The sequence below is a fragment of the Camelus bactrianus genome, chromosome 15 (genome assembly GCF_048773025.1).
Source record: "Camelus bactrianus isolate YW-2024 breed Bactrian camel chromosome 15, ASM4877302v1, whole genome shotgun sequence".
NCBI lineage: Eukaryota > Metazoa > Chordata > Mammalia > Artiodactyla > Camelidae > Camelus > Camelus bactrianus.
The window spans coordinates 63,867,644-63,885,268 of NC_133553.1; the positions used below are offsets into that span (position 1 = coordinate 63,867,644).

At 41.8% G+C, this 17,625-nt stretch overlaps 1 protein-coding gene across 2 annotated transcripts in view; it reads left to right on the top strand.

Annotated features, from left to right (window-relative positions):
- Nucleotides 1–17,625, top strand: part of ANXA4 (annexin A4) — a 63,576-nt gene continuing 45,951 nt past the window's right edge. Inside the window, exon 1 of one of the 2 annotated variants that reach the window (XM_074341274.1) lies at nucleotides 1–209. The gene's annotated coding sequence lies outside the window, so the exon portion shown is untranslated. The remainder of the gene's footprint in view (nucleotides 210–17,625) is intronic. The other variant, XM_074341273.1, reaches the window with a different exon arrangement.

Genomic DNA, 17,625 nt, shown 5'->3' on the forward strand with positions numbered 1-17,625 from the left:
GCGTGGCGGCCCCGGCCCCCCGCTCCAGGTGCGCTTCGCCCATGGAGGACTTTCCGGTCTCGTGGGCAGAGGGACAACCAGGAACTCGCGCTCAGTCTCCACCCCGAAGCGGGGCGGGTCCGCCGGGGATAAGACCCGCGGCCCGGCCCCGCGAGCGTGTAGTGTCCGTGGCCGCAGAAAACGAGCGCCGTCCCGTCTCGGCCTGAGTGGTAAGGGGCCCCGGGCCGGGGGTGCTGGGCTCGGGAAGGGGCGCCGCAGCCCGAGAGCGCCTCGCGGGGGTGGCCAGTCAGGCGCCGCGCCCAGGACGGGGTGCTCGCCGCCGGCCTGCGGGCGGGCCCCGGGCGGCACAGGGTGGGGCGGGCCCGGGACTCGCTCCGGGTGGCCAAGGGGGAGGCAAACACCGCCCTTATCCACCCGCACTGTCCGGAAGGACCTCCAGGGCAGTCTCTGCAGCTCAGGGTGTAGACCAGACACCACAATAGTTATTTATTGAGTTCCTTTGCCAAGCACTGTGCTGGGTTTAAGCATTCCAAAGAAAGGATTGAGTAATATTCCCTGGAACTGACTCAGTCCAACTTCTGCTTTTTAAATTCTTTGCTCTTTTTAAGAAACTTACTCCTTTCTCCAAAGTTTCTCTCTTTTTGTAACTAATGCCCCTAGCACAATGCCTGGCATGTGGGAATCTGAATTATTATGAGATCCGTGACTCGAGCCTGCCGGTGACACACCCTCTTTTGTCATAACTTTGATGGGCTGGAGACTTTAGGACCAAAGAGGTGATTGCTTTTCAACAATCTGCCTAATTTAAATGCTCCCCAAGATTGATGCAAGTCTTCTGTGAGCTGCTGGGAGCATATGAGTCCTGAGTAGCCCACAGCTTGCATGAAAAGTGGGCGTCTGCTCTCTCCAGCTGACAGTGGGAGGAATGAGTAGAGTCCCCACCCTGAGCGGCACCCCCCACCCCGCGCAATGACCCATCTTATTGCCCGTAAGTTCTAGATCCCTCCATTTCCACCTCCTCCTTACATTTCAGGTAACTCCATTGATAGCCAAGCCATAGCTCTTTAGTTGCCAGGGAATTCTCAGAAGATGGAGCAGCAGAGGAAGGTGACAGGAATGAGGAAATAGGTAACCATAGCCGCCTACAACCAGATGACTTCCCAGAGCCCATTCTGGCCAAGGTCAGATCCTCTACAGTCAGCTTAGATCAGATTTCTGTTGCTTTGGGTTACACACGTACACGCACACACACAGACGAGCTTGCATATATACACTACTGGATCAAAAGTGTCTGTGAATTTCCCTCCTAGATGTTCTTGCATTTGATTAGGGGTAATTTTTCTCTGAAAGCAATTCAGAGGTAACATTCGCAGTCAAGTCAGAGCACACCAGCCCCTGGCATCTGAAGCCACCAGGTCATCCCCGGACTCATGTCTTGTGGTTCATTTCTTTGCTTTTGTCTAATCTAGCTGCTCCTTTGTTTCCCCAGTCTTGCTAATCTGCTTGGAGACTAAGCCCACACTTCTCTAAGGGAGCTGAGTGGCAGGCATTGGGATGGTAGGCGATGTCCCGGGAGTAACTGAAGCTTCGGAGTAAACAAGACGGGGGTTTTCCCTTGGGTGTCAATCTTATCCAGATAGTTGCGGATAAAAACACGTTCTATACTAAAACAATTACAGATATATTTTTGTAGTGGAATTCAAAGTTTAGCTACCTTTTTCATATAAGAAACTTCCAAAATTTTAGCTTGGACTTTGAGCCGCAATTTGGCCCAAATCTAACCCTTGAGGGTTTGCTTTTGCTGCAATTAGGAATACTCAGGGAAGCAGTTTGATAGATACTGCAGTGTCCTCCCTGGAGGGACTTTGAATAACAGTCATCCTAGGTTACTCATTTAATCTTTATTATTATTATTATTGTTATTATAGCATAGTTGTTTGCAGTGCTGTGTTAGTTTCTGGTGTAGAGCATAGTGATTCAGTAATACATATATTATATATATATATTCTTTTTAATTATAGGTTATTAAAAGCTATTGAACATAGTTCCCTGTGCTATCCAGTAGGACATTGTTATTTAACTCATTTAATCTTTATTTCAACCTGAGGCAGGGTTGTTAATCTTGTTTTTATTGATTTTTAATTTTTATTTATTTATTATTTTTTAAATTGAAGTAATAGTCAGTTTACAATGTGTCAATTTCTGGTGTACAGCACAATGTTTTAGTCATACATGTACATGCATATATTCGTTTTCATATTCTTTTTCATTATAGGTTACTACGAGATATTGAATATAGTTCCCTGCACTGTACAGAAGAAACTTGCTGTTTATCTGTTTTATATATAGTAGTTAATATTTGCAAATTTCGAACTCCCAGTTTAGCTCTTCCCACACCTTCCTCGCCTCATAACCCTAAGTTTGTTTACTATGTCTGTGAGTCTGTTTCTGATTTGTAGATGTGTTACAGATGAGGATCCCAAGGCTCTATGTGGCAGTCCTTGGCCAAGGTCAGACCCCTTGTAAAGAGATTTAAATCCAGCTGCTGGATACTAAAGCCAGTTCCGTTATCCTTCCTGCCCTACTGTGGCTCTTGGGATTTGGATTTGTGGCTTCCTGGCGTATTAACTAAGTCTTTTTTTTTTTTTAATTATTTTTTATCCTGGCTGGAGGAAATAACTATGTTTATTTATTTTTAGAGGACGTACTGGGGATTGAACCCAGGACCTCATGCATGCTAAGCAAGTGCTCTACCACTTGGGCTATACCCTCCCCTCAACTAAGTCTTGACCAAATGCTTTTCTTTTCCTTTTCAACTTTCTTCTGGTTGAGCTGACCCATGAACTGTGATTGAAAGAATTAGAGCTGTTTCGACTAGAAAGGCTAAATTACATTAGAGTGGGGTACAGGTTAATGGCCCTGAATTCTTGAGGAGCTTGGCACATGGATAAGGGAATCAACTCCCTCGTTGTGGCGCTGGGCAGAGCTGGGTAGGACTTTTTTGGATGGCAGGTTGTACCTGAATTTAAGAAAGTGGCTTTTGAAGCCCAAGGCTGGGTGGCTTTGGAGGTGGCTAGAGCTCTTACCAGAGATGTGTAGGGCAGAGACGCCACAGCCCCTTTCTGATGGAGCTGCGAAGGGGAGGTTGAACTAAGATGACTTCTAAAACCATAGTTTCCAAACTTCCGGTCCATGCCCCAGGGAGCTTGCACAGCATGCAGATTCTATCCCTAATCCCCAAAATTCTGACCCAGGATGATGGGAACCCAGGAATCTGCCTGTTGTTGGTTTTTGGGGGAAGTAACTTGTTCATGTAAAGTTCTGTTTGAACTGGACTGAGAGTGTTGCTATGGGAACCTGAGCCACCACTTTTGAAGATTGTTTCAAAGGTTCAAGATGTTTGAGGTCACTAAATTGCATACGGCTCCTGGTATGCTAGACATAAAACCCATATTGAATGTTTTATCCACAATCAGGGGCAGGGATAAATTACAGACTATAAGTTACCCTGGGAAAGACCTTCACCTTTTCCCTCTTCAACATCTTTAACCCTTGAAGGCCTGGATATAATACAGCATGAGCAGCCTGACTTGAAACAGAGCAGGAGGCTCCATGCGTGGACTTTTGTTAAGTCATCAGAAAGACCTCCCTGTGGATTCAGTCCTCTAGGGTGAGGCACTCACTTCCCTCCTCCTAAGAGGTAACATTAAATTATTAAATTATTACCAGGAGCCAGCGTAAGGGGCCCCATGGTGAATGGGAACAGATTCTCCTGATTTATGTGGGTTGGCGCCGTCTCCCCTGGAGGGGTCCTTTATAGGAACAGGCCCCATGGTATCATCAGCCCCCAGGATCTACCCTCTCACTTCTTTCCGGGAGCTCGGGAAGGCATTTTCTGGGTCCAGCTTAGCTTTGGCTTCTCTTGTTGCTGCTCTCTGATGCTGTACAAAGACCTGACTCATTGGTTCTCATCCTCGTTAGAGTCACAGACTCCTTTGAGAACCTGACTAAAGCCATGAATCCTCTCTGGAGAAGAATAAACACATATCTGACATTTTCCCATACAGTTTCAAAGGGTTTACAGACACCCTTCTAATCCCAACCATGGAGACCTAGACATTGTGTGTAGAATTGCCCCGAAATTTGGCAATGTTTGTCAAAATAAAAAAAATCCATTTACCTTTATTCCATCAATTTGAATTCTAGGAATTTATCCTAAAGATATATTTGGACATGTGTACAGAGACATGTGTACAAGGATATATATACATTGCAGCATTTTTGTAGCTCTAACAGATTGAAATGACCTAAATATCTATCAGTAAGTGACTGGTTAAGTTATGGGACATCCATACCAAGCAATACAATGCAGCTGTTAAAAAAAAGGTGCAGGTTCCCCAATGTTCCTAGCAGCACTATTTACAATAACCAATACATGGAAACAGCCTAAATGTCCATGGACAGATGACTGGATAAAGAAAATGTGGTATATTTATAAAATGGAATACTATTCAGCCATAACAACGACAACATAATGCCATTTGCAGCAACATGGATGTCCCTGGAGAATGTCATTCTAAGTGAAGTAAGCCAGAAAGAGAAAGAAAAATACCATATGAGATCGCTCATACGTGGAATCTAAAAAAAAAGAAAAGAAAGAAAGGAAGAAAGACAAATGAACATAAATACAAAACAGAAACAGACTCATAGACAGAGAACACAAACTTGTGGTTGCCAGGGAGGAGGAGGGTGGGAAGTGACAGACTGGGAGTTCAAAATCTGTAGATACTGACAGGCATATGTAGAATAGATAAACAAGATTATACTGTATAGCACAGGGAAATATATACAAGATCTTGTGGCAGCTCACAGTGAAAAAGAATATGACAATGAATATATGTATGTTCATGTATAACTGAAAAATTGTGCTCTACACTGGCAATTGACACAACATTGTAAACTGACTATAACTCAATTAAAAAAAGGTGCAGGTTGATAGGAACAGATGTAGAATGATATTGAAGCTATATATATATATATAGATAGATTTTTTTAAAGCAAAATACAGCTTTTCATGACATGCTAACATTTCTGCATATAAGAATGTTGGAGGCTGTTTATATTCTCAGATGTTTGTTAATGCATAAGTACTTCTGAAAGGATGCACATGAAAATTAGACGAGTGGTTGTCCCTGTAGGTGGGGGGTGGTGAAGTTCTTGCAGACTTATCACCATATGCTTTCTTGTACTATCTGAATTTTTTTTTATCATGATCATGTATTGTCAGGTTTTTTAAAGTAGAGAGTTTCAGAGAGCACCTGCCCATTTAACATTATTTGTAGAGAGAGAGAATGAAACAAATTAAGAATGTATAATTATCAAGTTTTCCCACATTAAAGGTAATATATGGTCATATACTTTCTTATTTGGGTAGGAAAAACTAACATGCAACTGTGCTTTCGTGTCCAATGAGATAAAGTAGCAATCACTCATTCTTGTCATGCATTTCATTTGGCTACACCTTAGCTGGTTGCAAAAATAATGTGAGATGCCTTGACTTGCATGGCGGGGAAAGTTCTATATTTAAATGGTTTGAGGATTCGATGTGTCTTTAGCTGCAGAAGCAAAGAGAGGAATTAGATGGGATAAGTCATGGCCTGTAGACAAGGCAGACCTGCTAGGGCAGGGCCCTCTGTCAGAGAAAGTCCTGGCAGCGATATCAGGTCATGGGCACTGAGGGGCCTGGCCTTGGCTTCAGAGCCTGGACCTCCTTCTTTAGCCGGACTGTGGCTCAGTCTGGGAAGTCTCTGTGCCACAGATATTAATAGCTAATGTTCACCAAGTGTTTCCGATGGGCCTGACCCTATGCCAAACACCTGGCATGTTATTTTTTTAAAAATTCATCTATATTAGTATTAGGTGCAGTCTCCATTATACAGATGTGGAAACTGAGACACAAAGGGATTGAGTAGTTTACTTGATGTCACATACTAGCAAGTGATAGAGCCAGGATTTGAACTTGGCTGTCTGATTCTATATCCTGTGTTCTACTACTCTGTTATACTGTATAGTGAGTTAAATACAATAATGAGTTAAATAATGAGTTTCAGGAATCTGCCTGAAAAGGCAGGGCTGGGAGATTAAGCTGGCTATAAAGTTGGACTTTTTCAGAGGCGAAGAGGGAGAGTCTGTGTCCAAACCGCTTGTCTAAGAGGGATTTGATGTTGACCTGGGTCATTCTAAGTGCCCAGGGGGTCCCAGCTGGTAGGTGAGGAGTGGAGAGCAGACAGTGAACCAGGGTGATGTGCTGTGTCATGATGCTGGTGGCCCATTCCCGTGGGAGTAAGACTTGGGGCAGCACCTAAAGGCAGGAGGGGCAGCTCAGCACCTCGGGGAAGGGTCTTCAGGTGGTAAGTAGGATATCAGTGGCCCCCGCCAAATGGAAAAAGCTTCATTCATTTATTATACAACGTGACGGACGCCAGGGATTTAACGATGAAGTACCTCGACCCCATCCTTAGGGAGACAAACAAGCAAATCAAAAATTCAAAACTCACAGGGCTGTGTGGTATATGATTTGATACCCTGTACACAGGCTGCCATAGAGCTGAGGAGGTGCATAGAGCTGGAAGGGGAACCATCTTGGAGGTGGGATGGGAGAAGCAGGGCTTCTGCACAGGGATGGAGATGAGAAAGCAAGACCCAGCACACTGGAGCGGCCGAGTGTCTGCCAGCACAGGGCTAGTCCCAGAGGGCAGAGCGGGAGGGCCCTCAGAAATTAAGGTCATTCTGTAGGCCCATGCAAGACAGGACCAATTATTGGGGGATAGGTCCTAGGGAATCTAGAGATCCCATAGTACGAGCTGCTGGCCTAGGTTATAAATCCCTGTTTGTTTGGGGGGTTTTTTTGTTTTTTGTTTTTTTTGCATCTGCTCCAGTGCTTAACACAGTTATGTGATAGACACTTTTAAATAAAAAGGAAGCTCTGGGTACCAGGAAGGAAATCAAGGCAGAGAGCCAGGATTGGAGAAACAAGACTTCCTGCTTCCTTGTCCAACACCAGGCCAACTGGTCAAGATTCGGCTTAGACACAGGCTCCATCCCTGACTGACTTAATTGGGTGAGGCGCCTCTGTCTCCCTGCCATCCCCCCGCCACAGGACTGGTCACACTTTCTTGGGCCTGGTGATAGGCCTGTGCCCTCCACTCAGCTCTGAGCTTCTCTGAGGGCAGGACCACGTAACCCCCGTCCTCTGGCCTAGTACACAGTGGGCGCTCATCAAAGGAGTGCTGAATGAATGTGTGCAATTTTTCAGGGCCTGGAAATTTTAGTCCCACCTCTGCACCCCACAGACTGACCCATTTTTGAAAATGACTGTTCCAGCCTTTGTCTCCAGTCTCTTCATGTCCTTAAGCTCCAGCCCAACTCCAAATTTAATGCACTTGATGCTGGAAACTTGGGGGCTAGGGTTACCCACTGTGCCACTGAAAATCTGTGTAACTTCCCAGTCTGCCCTCTTATACTTGGTTCCTCTATATTCGTATTCACGGTTCTGCATCCATGGATGCAACCAACTGCCAATTGTGTGGTGATGTAGTATGTATTTAGGGAAAAAAAGAAAGAAACAAAACACATATAAGTGGCCCCAGGAAGTTCAAACCTATGTTGTTCAAGGGTCAACTATTCCTTCCAAATAATTCTTACTCTTCATAATCAGAGCTGAGGCTTCGTTTTTACTGTCTTCTCTGCCTGCAGAACTCTTTCCTCTTGGAATCCTATCTGTCCTTCTAAGCTTTAGTCAAACGAGAGCTCTTGGACTCTCTTCGAGGTTGGGGTGGGATGACTTAGTCTGCAGTCTCTCCCTGCCCAGCAGCCCTGATCACAGGTACCGAGTGCTGCGTTGTCATTGGATCAGTTTTATCCCAGTTTTGTTTCACCTTCCAGCTTACATGCTCCTTGAGAGCAAGACCGGCCGTGTCTCCTCCATCTTTGTGTCTCTCGCAGTGCCTAGTACCTGTCAGGGGCAAAATAAATATTTAAGTGAGGATGATGAGGGTCTGCACACACAGCAAGTGGCAGTTCTGGGAGATGAGCTACTTGAGAATCAGGGCCTGGGGCTGATGTGAGGGGAAGAACCAGGGGTGCATATTGACACTTGATTGAATAATGTCTCTGATCCCCACCCAAGATTTACTGACTCTAGAGTCTAACATCCCCCAAATCCATACTTCTAAACACTCTTTGGGCAATTTTTGTGCACACTGAAGTCTGAGAACTTTTCCCAGATACCATGCTGGGTGCTTTCTGCTCTGTATTGGTTAGGCTCCCTCTGAAGCCATAGCTCCAGACAAGAGCCCTGACATCTTTGGGGGCCAGAAGAAAGGGGGAAGTTGGAAGGCTGATTCATCTTTTTTTTAGCCCGGGGAGCCCTCTCTCCAAGCCTTGAGACAGGCTTATCTTTATTTCTCGTTGGCCAGAAGTGGGTCAGAGGCCACTCATAAACCAGTGTGGCAGTTGGCATGGGCTTGCCTTGGACCAATCATTGTTTTTTCATCGGGGAGTCCCAGCTTCCTGGATACCCAACCCCATCCCTAAACTCCTGAAGATTCTCTTAATGAGGAAGGAGGGTAGAATGGGAGTTGACATTATTGCTAATCCCTGCAGATATCCGACAGGATAGTTACCACTATCTCAGTTTTATGCCAGAATAAACTGGCTCTCATAGGTGGGGTTAAATCTTGGAGCAGGGACTGGATCTCCGCCCTTGTTCTGGATTCCCAGCCTCCTACCTCCAGCGCTGAATGGCTTCCTTTACAGCCCATGCTTCCCACTCACATGTGGGAAGAGACTTGAATTTGGAGTTTCACGGGTCTTGTAAATTAACAGATCAAGCCTACCAGGAGTAGTGCATGTTTGTAGTGGATGGTTTGGAGAACTCTGCTGTTTAAATAACCTTTGGCAAACAAATGTCCTGAGTCTGTCTGTGCATAGCTATTCATGTGCGTAAAGCAGTAAAAGTATTAAGGTATGGCTCCCTCTTCCATTAATATAATTTCTCCTATTTCCCCCTCATTACTTTACTCTTGATGGAAGATCGTAAGTGGGAATCTACACTTAAGAAATGCCCATAGGGCATTTTGGGGACCTTTTTAGGCATCAATAGTTGGAACTTAAAGGGGAAAGAGTGCTCGCTGCAAACACAAGGTTCTGGGTTCAGTCCCTGGCACCTCTAAAAGTAGATAAATAAACCTCATTACCTCCCCCCGTCAAAAAATTAATTAATTAAAATAAATTTTTAAAATAGTTGGAACTTCGAATCATTGCCATAGAGCAGTGGTTCTCAAATCTGAGACTGCATCGGAATCACCTGGTGGGCTTCTTAAAAATTCAGTTGCCCTACCCCCAGAGCTTTAGATTCTATCCGTCTGAGGTGGAGCCTGAGAATTTACACTTTTAGCAAATTCCCAGTTGATGGCAATGCTCTCTTTCAGGGACCTACACTTTCACATTCACTAAGTTGTGTGAACTTCTTTTAGGTTGAATCCTGGTCTGGATTTATCGACAAGATGAATAGTGAGATTTGAGTGATACACATGGCACCTTCTGCCTTTTTCAGGTTCTTTTCTTAAAGCTGCCCTGTGACCTTGCCACCAGGGCCATGCTTTGGGTGGATGGACTCCCTGGGGTTTCTGTGCTTCAGTGAATCAGGGAAGACTTATTCCTTGGAAGTGAGAGGATGGAGTGACATCCACACACCCTCCCTCCAGGCCAAGCATGGTTGTCTGAGCACTAAAGGTGGCCTTAAATACTGGTCTTAAAAATCCTGCTTTCACCTTAAGAAGGAAGACTTTCTAATACATGCTCAGAGAACCTTGAGAACATTATGCTAAGTGAAATAATCCAGACACAAAAGGACAAAGATGATACGATTCCACGTATATGAGATACCTAGAGCAGTCAAATTCCAATTCATAGAGACAGGAAGTAGAATGATGGTTAGCAGGGGCTGAGGGGAGGGGAAATGGCAAATTACAATTGAATGGGTCAGGGTTTCTGTTTGGGATGATGGAAAAGTTCTGGAATGGATAGTGGTGATGGTTGCATGACATTATGAATGGAATTAATGCCACTGAATTGGACACTTAAAAACCGTTAAAATGGTAAGCTTTGTTATGTATATTTTACCACAATTTTTTAAAAATCCTGCTTCTGTTACAGTTCTGTCTCCCAGTGGTGTGCTGGAGTGTTCTTTTATCAGCTCATCGGAGCTGGTTGTTAAATTTTCAGGGGGTTTGCAAACTGATTATTAAATACAGCCATTATTTCAAATTAAATTAAATGAACTTAGAAGTAAATAAATTATATTAAATTAGAAATATTTATAAATAAGTTATATTAAAAGAGCCCATCACTTTCTAATTATTTTACTACCTTTTACGTATGCCCTTGGAGTTACTTATGTCTCTTACGCCTGTGTGGTGGAAATACTGCATAATGGTGTACTCCCGTCTACCTATTCCCAGCTCTAAGTTCATTGACACCACATAAGTAACTTGAAATTGGTCATATTGGAAATATTTACACCAAAGAAATGGCTACAAATCAAAATCTTCTTTCCTTGGAGAGCCGCCTATTAAGTTCATCCACACACCCCTGGTCTTTTCATGTCTTATTGCAGGGGCAGGTTGGAGTAAGTTTGTAGGAATAAAGCACCCAACACTTGGGATCTTCCAGCCAAACTCTCTTGAATTGAATTCGAGCCCTTTCCACATAGCCATGTCATTGGGTGTTTTCTCCATGCCTAAAAAAGAAGAGGTTGTGGCTTAGCGGGTGGGGAACAAGATGAGTCATATAGGAAGTGAGTTACTTTAGCTTCCTGGGCAAGAGTTTCTCAACTGGAACATGAAAGGGGTGGGAGAAAAACTAGTAGAAATAAAGTGATTAGCAATGGGGAAAAAATACTTTTTAGAAGGCCTTTATTATAGACGTTTTCCAGCATATACCCAGAGTGGGAAAATAGGAAAACGAACTCCCATGTGCATCACCTAGTTCAACAATTACCAACATTTCAGCAAAAAAAGAGACTTTTCTCACTATTAAAGTAATAAGAGGGAGGAGTACAAAGGAAAAGATGGACAGGTATGATTTAAAATTTTTCTCTCAAATTTGACAACACTAAAAGGAGAATATTAAATCGGAAAAATACATAATAACAAATTGGCAATATAAAATATCACATTTTATAATATGTGCATAATTTCTAGGAATATGTTAGTAAAGCACCAAGATCCCCAATATGGGCAAAAAATGAACACAGATAATTCACAAAGAAGGGGACAAGTAGAAAAAGAGAAGAGAAAGAGTCAGTGTTCCTACTACTTATTCAAAAAAACAAATTAAGCCAATAATAAGGTTCAATATCACATCTAAATATTAAATTATAAATAAAGTCAAGCAAGCAAACAAGCTTATGGCTGGCTGGGATTTGGACAGCTTTGTAAATTTAGAGGCCAACTGGAAATACTCATAATTATCAGATATCATAATGAATAGGTCAAAAGAAGAATAAAGTATCTACACAGCTAATTATAAAATTTGTAGTCATAGCATCAGAAACCCAGAACAACCAATAGTAGAGACAAGGGATGAATTATAACATATCAATATGATGGAAGAATATAAATTTAGTAAAATGATAAATATGGCGATTTTGTAGAATATGAAAAATTAAAAGGAGAGAGTAAAACACGAAATGAAATGCATACTGTGATTACAGCTGTGCTAAAAGATTGTAGGTGGTACGTGGATGGTAAGTTTACATTGTTTTAAAATGTCCTGTTCAGTGCTGAAGTTGATTTAATAATTTGAAATGAAAGGGGGAACAAACAATCGCTAAAGGTCTTACAGTCTCTAAAATTCTGTGGAGGTTGTTCTTTCCCATTTGTAGGAAAGATCCATGATTTTCAGCATTGCAACGGAAAATTTGACCTCTACCCACATTCCTGCTGGGTTTGGGAAACAAGTTTATCAGATCATACAGGTATTTAAATAATAATAGTGGAATGGAAAGAGAGGTTAATGGTGACAATAAAATTAGCGTTAACTATCCAGGGTCCACACTGCATTGTTAAAACTACAAAATCCTGGTGTTGCTAAGATGGAAATAAGACCAAATAATAAATTTTCTGCCATGTACATTTATTATCTTTAATATAACGAATAAAGCTTATTTTTTAAAAGCTAGCCAGCATTTTCCATTATGTCTTTTCTGTGATCCCTTGAGATGTTAATTTTTTATGATCTCCTCAGATACTCTCCATTTCAGTCTTCATCTTTCTCCATTTTAGAAGGAGTCCTGTGGGAGGATTCTATTTTTGTGTGGAAAAAAATTAGTTGAAACCAAACAGTATTGAAAAGTACGTTGTTTAGGTATAATTCAGTAAGCCCTCTTAAACATGTGTGTTTTAAAAATCAAATCTCTTGCCATTTGAGAGGGAGGAAAGGAAGGATCATTGAAAATTAATCTTGGCCTTGATGTGCTGAGTATGGAATATTTAAGCCAAAATCTTTAGTCTCAAAGATTTATTGATGTTACTATGCTAAGCATTTCCTCCTCTTATTTAAAATGCGATTATTCTGCCAATTATTGAAGATGCACAATTGTTCCCTGGATGTTTCTTCTGAATAATTAAGTGGGTTATTTTCAGAGACAGGTTTTGCCTTTAAATATTCTGAGACTTTTGTTCTTTTGTCATAAGTCCATAATGTGTTTTTCTTTCTTTTTTTTAATAAATGGGGAAATTAAGACACTAATAAGATAAATAAGCAATTTTTTGGTGAGATTTAAAAGAGATAATCTGAGCTAATCATTCACGTAAAGTGTTTCGAACAGTGTCTGACACATAAGTGCTCAACAATACCTATAAAAATTATTAAACAGGATGAGATATGTGTAGAGCAGTGCTATGTAACAGAAATATAAATTGAGCCACAGATGTAAATTTGAATTATGTAGTAGTCACAGTTTAAAACGTAAAAAGAGACAGGTGAAATTAATTTTAATAATGTTGATGATCTCACCCAGCAGATCCAAAGTATCATTTCAACATGTAATCAATATAAGAAATTATTGAGACATTTTACAGTATTCTTTTCATACTAAGTCTTAACAAACTGGTGTGTATTTTAAACTGTCTAATGAAGTTTCACTAGAAATACTTGATCTGTGTTTAGATTTCATAAAATTTAGTGTTCATGTAGATTCACATACCCAAATTATTTCCAACATACTTAAAAAAGTTTTCCAGTATCTAAATTGAGAACCAAAAGATAATTTGACTTTAATATTTGCAACCACATTGAAAACACTGGTTCCTGTTTCTAGAAGAATTGATTTGACTTTAAAATGAAAAGCATCCCACTTTTGAAAGAGCATCTGTCCATGTTACTTCACTAATTCTTACGCCAGTTGAGTCTCTTTTTCCTCACTGTTCCATTCATAATGCTTCTGCCTCCCCACTCAATTTCACATCGGTAAGCTGCCTTCATTTAAAATTTGCAAGTGTGTCCATAGTTATCTTTTCACACTAGAAAATAATGTTATAATTTAAATGATTATTTAAATTGAATTACAAATTATAGTCTATGTAGATATCACTGTAATTCATGCCGTCTGTAAAACATATTTAAATAGACACGTTAAAAATATTTCCTCAGTGCACAGATAATATCAGTCAAAGTGAATAAATCTGTTGCCATCAACCGGATCGGTGATGTGACAAAGTTTAATACTAGAAAAGATTCAAAGTGCCTGCCATGCGCACTGCACAATGCAATGGTTAAAGTGAAATGTGGCCCCACCAAAACATTGCGGTTGTGTGTTGTGGTAAACTATTTTGTACTGCTTCAATTTTAAAATTAAATCTAGTTAAAACTAAAGAAAATTTAAAATTGTTTTCTCTGTCGCACTGGCTGCATTTCAGTTGCTCAGTAACTACATGTGGCTGGCTTGTGGCTACCGCACTGCATAACACAGGTATAGACTGCGTCTGTCAAAAGTCAGGGCAAACACCTTTGTCCCACCCTGTGCACCTTTTTCAGTTGGCGTAAGCTTTAAACAAAAGAAAAAGTTGTCTGTCCAGTGCCTGGTCCAATTCTCAGTTTCTAGCTGGTTTTTCCTTTGTTCCCTTCTGCCTCTCCGAGGTGGCATCTTATCCTACCCCCAATTCCTGTTTCTCTGAGATAGATAGATAGATAATGTGTCTAATATAAATGCATATATATATATATATATATATATATATATATAATGTGTTTCTGCCAGGATTCTCCTCTTTGGTCACCTTTCCCTGCATCTACTTTGCCACCATGGCGTCCACCCCAACACCTCTTGGCTGGGTTCGAGGGGAGTAGGGTCAGTAATGGGTCCACCTCACAGCTCCCGAACTCAGGTAGGTGGGCTGGGGTGGGGTTTTCTGGATGGATCCCCACATCAGACAGAACTGTTGGAGACATATAACCCGTGTACACAAACACACACACACACTCCATCTGCGTTAAGTGAGTTTCAGTGCCTCTCAGCTTCCGACATCGTCTTGTGTCGGTCCTAGTTGTTTGGGTTTTGTTGCGAGTTTCTTTCATTGCTTCCCTGTGCCTTCATGAAGCTTGTAATGAAAACACTGGGAGAGTCTGCATCAGAAACAGCAAGTTCCCTGTGTAAATCAGACATCCACTGTGGAAGAATTTAAACAATTCTGTTTTTGTATTCTTCGGCCAGAGTCACTTTGAACTCTGGAAAGATTGGGAAGTAGAACCCTTGCCCACTGAGGGAGTGGCAGATCCAGGGGATGGGGGAATTGCCCACAGAGCCAGAACTTGCATATTCGCAGGGCATGGGAGGCACCAGGAGAAAACGTGACACTTCGGAGAGCAGTGTTTATTCTTTGCTCACTTCCTGGTCTCCAATGTTGAACCAGTGCAGATCTATGAAGGAAAACTCAGCTGCTATTCCTGTTGGTCTGGGAAGAGACTTTTCTTCTCTCATGCAGATGGAAGTGGTGGTGTCGGTAAGGAAAGGCCTGGGCTGCATAATACCTGTTTTCCTACCTACAGGCAAATAAAACCTCACAGGACAACACAGTCCCTCCCATCTGGTACTTTAGTTTCTCATTCAGGTCCTGTCTGTCTCTTCCCTTCCTGTATGACAAGGATTTTGTAAAGAAAGATGGAGTGGATTTTAGTTCCTCTGGGAGATTATGAGAGAAAGGCCAGATGCTAGATTCAGGGTTCTTTTTTCTGATGAGATGCTCCCCTCGTTCACCCCTAAGACTTACGGTGGCTGAGACAAGAGTACCTTGAACCGAGTACTCGGGCCAGCAGGGGAAGAACACTGGAAGGGACTTGTCAGGACGGTTTGGAAAAAGGAAAGGAAGAGGAGGAGCAAGGAACCACGGCCTCTTTGGTAGCTCTTTGTAGTGGGCGAGGGAGGAAGAGGTTGGCGCACGATGTAACGGCTGCTGTCTGCATTAGAGATTCCAGGATTCACGCAGTTCTCTGGAGAAGTTGTTCAGAGTATAAACAGGTAACCAGCAATGAAGACCTGCCTGTTTCAATGGAGAATCCTTACAAGGAGCCTCTGAAAAAAACGTATCTTGTGTGGAAAACGTGTAGATTATAAGAATGTACAGCTTTTATCCCAGTTTATTTCTCCATTTACTGGATGCATTTATGGAAGGCACATAACAGGTCTTTGTGGGAAGAAACAAAAAGAAATCACGAAAGCAATTAAGAGAGCTCAAATAATGGGGTTTATGCCAGTTACATACAAGGATCCTGCATAGCGCAAAGACCCTAAAGAGTACCGGTCAACCTTGGAATCTGTGTCTCAGGATATGGTGGCCTGTAGTTTGTGATTTGTAAGGAGGGGTCGGGGTCACCAGAGTGCAGATGGACATACAGAAGCTCTGGTGGTGGAAGAGACAAGAACTGGAGATCAACACCAGCAGCTTGTGAACAGCCGTTGGGGTTCCTGTATTAGAGTCTTACTTGCCTGGAGTAATTTACTTACGGTATTTCTGAAGGAGGGACATGGAATTAAGTGACCTTTCGTGTTTCCTTGAGGGTCTTTGATTCTAACGTAATTCGGAAAATGGATCAGGAAAAACAGTGTAACCTGTGGCAGAGCTTAACTGTGCTGGGTAGATTTTTCTCTTTGAATAGCTGTTATCCCCGAGGAGACATGATTTTACCCAGGATGCTGTGCGAAAGCTGTTTGGGTTTTTGGATTTCACTGAGTTGGATTTTGCATTTGAGTAGATATTGCTAAGTGAAGGTAACAGCCTTGAGAGGCCACCATCAGCCTACAAAGTTGTGTATGTTTGTAATAAGATAATATTATCTTAATCATATGCTTTTGGCTGTATATATGCTTATTATCTTATTGAGGGATAATTTACATACAATAAAATGCACACGTCTTAAGTGCTTAGTTCGATGAGGTTTTTTTTGTTTTTTAAAGGAGTTCACTTTTTAAAAAATTACTTTAAAAAATTGTGGTAAAAAACACATAAGATAAAATTTATCATCCTGACTATTTTTAAGCATTCAGTTCAGTGGCATTAAGTCCACTTACAGTGTTTTGCAACCATCATCACCATCCATCTACAGAACTCTTTTCATCTGCAAAACTGAAACTCTGTAGCCTGCTAAACTATAACTCCTTGTTCTCCCGTCTGCCATTGAACCTTCTGTTTTATGAATCTGACGGCTCTAAGGACCAATATGAGTGGAGTCATTCAGTATTGCTGTTTTTGTGACTGGCTTACTTCACTTAGCATAATGTCCTCAAGATCCATCCATGTCGCAGCACATGTCAAATCTCCCTACTTTTTAAGGCTGAATAATATTCCACTGTGTGTTTGTACCACTTTTTGTGTATCCATTCATCTGTCAATTGAGACATGGGTTGCTTCCATCTTTTGGCTGTTGCAAATAATGCTGCTGTGAACATGAGTTTACAAATATCTCTTCCAGTCCTTGCTGGCAATTATTTTATATATATCTCCAGAAGTGTATATATACCTGGAATATATACCTGTAAGTGGAATTGCTGGATCACATAGTAATTATTTTATTTTTAACTTTTTGAGGAACCACCTTGCTGTTTCCCACAGTAGTTGTACCATTTTGCACTCCTACCAGCAGTACACAAGGGTTCCAGTTTCTCCATGTGCTATTTTCTGATTTGTTTTGTTTTGTTTTCATTGTAGCCATCCTAATGAGTGTGAGGTGAGTTCAATGAGTTTTGACAAATGTATACATTTGGTTACCACTGCCCCAATCAAGATAAGGAACATACATTTCAATCACCTCCTAAAGTTCTTCCCTCCTGCTCCTGTGCAGATATGTGCCCTCTGCCTCACCACCCCCCCAATCCCTGGCCACTACGCAACCACTTTTATCCCTTTCTAGCACTATTATTAGCTTTGTTTCTTTCCAGAATTTCATATAAATTTCATATAAAGACTTCGTTTGGCGTCACTTGCTCAGAATAATGTTTTTGAGATTCGTCCATGTTATCACTGTACAGTGGTTTGCTGAATACTATCTATTCCATTGCATGAATAT